Source organism: Mus musculus, chromosome 10 (assembly GCF_000001635.26).
Source record: "Mus musculus strain C57BL/6J chromosome 10, GRCm38.p6 C57BL/6J".
Lineage (NCBI taxonomy): Eukaryota > Metazoa > Chordata > Mammalia > Rodentia > Muridae > Mus > Mus musculus.
This window is the reverse complement of record NC_000076.6, coordinates 44,555,605-44,559,224: the sequence shown is the minus strand read 5'-3', so window position 1 is coordinate 44,559,224 and position 3,620 is coordinate 44,555,605.

The following is a 3,620-nucleotide window of genomic DNA, read 5'->3' as shown; positions in this document are numbered from 1 at the left end:
TGGGACTGGAGCAGAATTTCTGAAATGGCCCTAAGCACTCTTTGTAATTTTGTACTATGAGTTTATGTAAAGTAGTGTTTCTCATAAATGGTGATTATAATAAAATAAAAATATTGATCAGTTTGGAAAGCACTGACATTGCTTTATATCTGCAGTGTCAGACTCGGGCAAAAGTTAATTCTTCATGAAAATAAGTAATTTATTTCATTAGAGTGTAATTTTTTTCCTTAATAAATGACAAATTTATATGTATACCAAAGGATTATCATAAAGTAAAATTTCTCATGACTTACTATCAATAAATATTTTATTTGTATGTCATTTAATTTTAATTTTTATTTGTGAGTCAGGGTCCCACATAGCCCAGGCTAGCTTTCAACTTGCTATGTAACTAAATCTGGCCTTGAATTCTAGTTCTTTCTGACTCATTCTCTGTATACCCATTTTATGTACCTATGTTTAGGGGGGGGGGGAGTCACATTAATATCTCTTACATGAAAAGCAATCATGAGTAGAAAGAATTTAGGAAGCCCTATGTTAGATCATACTGAAGTAAGATACTCAAGACAGAAGCTACCAGGCTTACCTCCAAGATAAGTTGGTTAGACACTCAATTTTTTCTGATTTATCAATTTAAATTGTTATATTAAGTATTAGGTTTAAATACTAAATTTAAATGTTAGAATTCATTTTGTGTTGATTGATGCTTTCTTTACAGTGGAACCAAGCTAAGAAGCCCATCAGCAAGTGGACAGACCATGAAGATGTGGAATAAAGAGGCATTTATACAAAAGAAAATTTTACATAGCTGTAAAGAAAAATGAGATTATGAAACTTACAGAAAAATGAATGAACTTTAAAAACATTACATGAAATTTCTCCTCTTCCTCTTCCTCTTCCACAACCCCACTCTCCCATGTCCCCCCACCCCATCAGCCTCTGACCCACGTTCACAGCACTGTGCACTGCCTTGCCCCTTTCTCAGCTCTCCTTTCACTCTGTAGTCCCTTTCTGGTTAGATGACCCAAACTACATCTACATATATAACACTTAAAGCTCACTTCTGCACATGACAGAGAACAGTGTTCTTTCTGAATCTCCATTGCCTGTCTCATTTCATGTAACATTTTCACCAGCATTTTATGTCTTTTGTTTGCTTGATCACAATTCATTCTGACTAGAGTGAGATAGAATCTCAAAGCAGTTTTAATTTAGATTTCCCTGGTTGCTAAAAATGTTGAACTTTAAGAAGTATTTTACTGGCCATTTGAGTTTCTTCTTTTGATGACTGTCTGTTTCTTTCATTAGCCCATCTATTGACTGGGGGTTTTGTTCTTTGGTATGCTGAAGTTTCGCTGTCCTTTATTTATTCTAGATGTTAAGTCTCTGCCTGGCAAAGATTGTCCCATTCTCCAGTCTGTCTTTTCTGCTGGTAGTTTCCTTTGCTACGTAGAAAACATTTTTAACTTCATGTAACCCCATTTGTCAATACCTTGGCCTATTTCTTGTATTGTTAGAGTCATGTTCAGATTGCTTCGGCCTATGCCTAAAATCTTAAAACTATTTATTATTATTATTATTATTATTATTATTAATCTATTGTGTATGAGAGCATGTACAAGCCCTGGTATAGGTCAGAGGACAACTGGCTGGAGTTGGTTCTTTCCTTTCACGCTGTAGGTCCTGAAATTCAAACTCAAGTCATCAGGCATCAAGTAACTTACTGGGCCATGCCACAATATCTTGAAGTCTGTGTATCTTTTCCTGACATTTTTCTCTAGGCATTTCAGCATTTTAGATTTTAATATAAAATCCTTGATATATTATTGGCTCGTGCAGGGTGAGATCTAATTTCATTCTATGAGTAAACAGTGTTGTCTGAGCATTATCTGCTGTCTTTTTTTTTTTCAGTGTATGTTTTAAACATCTTTGTCAAATATCGGCTGGGCATACCTACATGCATTTGTCTCTGTGTCATCTATTATGCTGAATTGGTTGATGTTGGGCCCTATTTGGCCTTGGTTTGGGCCTTTAGAACAAACCTGAGCCTGGCTCAGTTTTTGAGACTTGTCACTTACTTGAGAATGACTCAGCATGACCTACTGACCTGAATGAGACTGCCTCTGCCTAGCTACCACTGATGGATAAATTTCTTATAGACCACATGAGATAGCCCCACCCCCCTCGTTATCTCACCCAACCCCATAAGCCATCTCACCCCATGCTTCTACCCCCACCTCCTTGCCCTGTCTACATAAGCAAATTGCTGCCACATTAAAGCGAGTTCCTGCTTCAGCCTGGTGTGGTTCTCCTCCTGCTCAGCCTCAGAGAGACCCGGTTGTCCGGGCTTCTCTCCTGGAAGTTACCTGCTAGCAAAGAGCTGTCAGGTCTACTTTTCTTTTTTCTTTCCTCCTCCTCTTCTTCTTTTGCCAGTACCATCTATCTTTGTCACTATGGCTCTGTAGTGTATTTTGACATCAGAAATTACAGTTCCTCAAGTGATGTTCTTCCTCTTTGTATTACTTTGACTATTACTATTTCCATTTGGGTTTTTGGTTATTCCCTCCCCTGCTTTGTAAAGAATGTCATTAGAATTTTGATTAGTAGTACATTTTTACAATATTAATTCGTCTAGTCCAAGATCATGGAAAACCTCTGTCTTCTTCAATTTTTTTTTTTCAGTTAGAGTCTTGAATTCTTACATAAAAAGAGTTTAAAAGTTTTGAACTAGGGACATAGTTAGGAGGCTGGGCAGTGGTGGCACATGCCTTTAATCCCAGCACTTGCGAGGCAGAGGCAGGCAGATTTCTGAGTTTGAGGTCAGCCTGGAACAGCCTACAAAGTGAGTTTCAGGACAGCCAGAGCTATACAGAGAAACCCTGTCTTGGAAAAAAAAAAAAAAAGAGGAAACAAAATTTGCTAAAAAGGATGACAGAAATTACTAAAATGTATAATAAATAATACCTGCAGAATATATATAATAATGCATACCAAATAAAGACAAGTGAAGAGGAATACATTGAACCATACAATCTTGAATTAAAGAGAAAATTTAAGGATATTTAATTAAAATGCTAAAGTACTTTCACCTTTCTCAATTTTAGCAGTGTGCACTTTTCAAAAAAATTTTAAATATTTTTCTATCTTTGTGAACAACTAGTATTGAACACCTCCTTTCCCTCTAGAATTGGGAATTGAACTAAGGACTTCATGAATGCTAGGCAAGTCCTCTACCATTGGTCCTTGTTCCTAGTTCTTTTTAAAAATTTTTTGTTTTGAGATATGGTCTCACTAAGTATTGGATGTTCCCAAACTTGGGATCCTCCTGCCTCTACTTCCAGAGTATCTGGGAAGCAGTAGTCATGTTCCATTATTCCTATCTCTCTATCTTTCTCTATATAACTTATCAGTAATATTAAATAGATTTCCTTCCTTCTAGATTCCTTTAATTCATCAAACTCTTGGCTCAATTTACATTAATTAATGTACCAAATCAGAATTATTAATTAAGTGTTTATAGTATGACAGGAATTACTATGCTGTATTCTAAGAATATAATTCATAGAATTATAAGTTTGTTTATAATTTTTTTTAATGCTATCAAATTCCAGGCCTGAAAG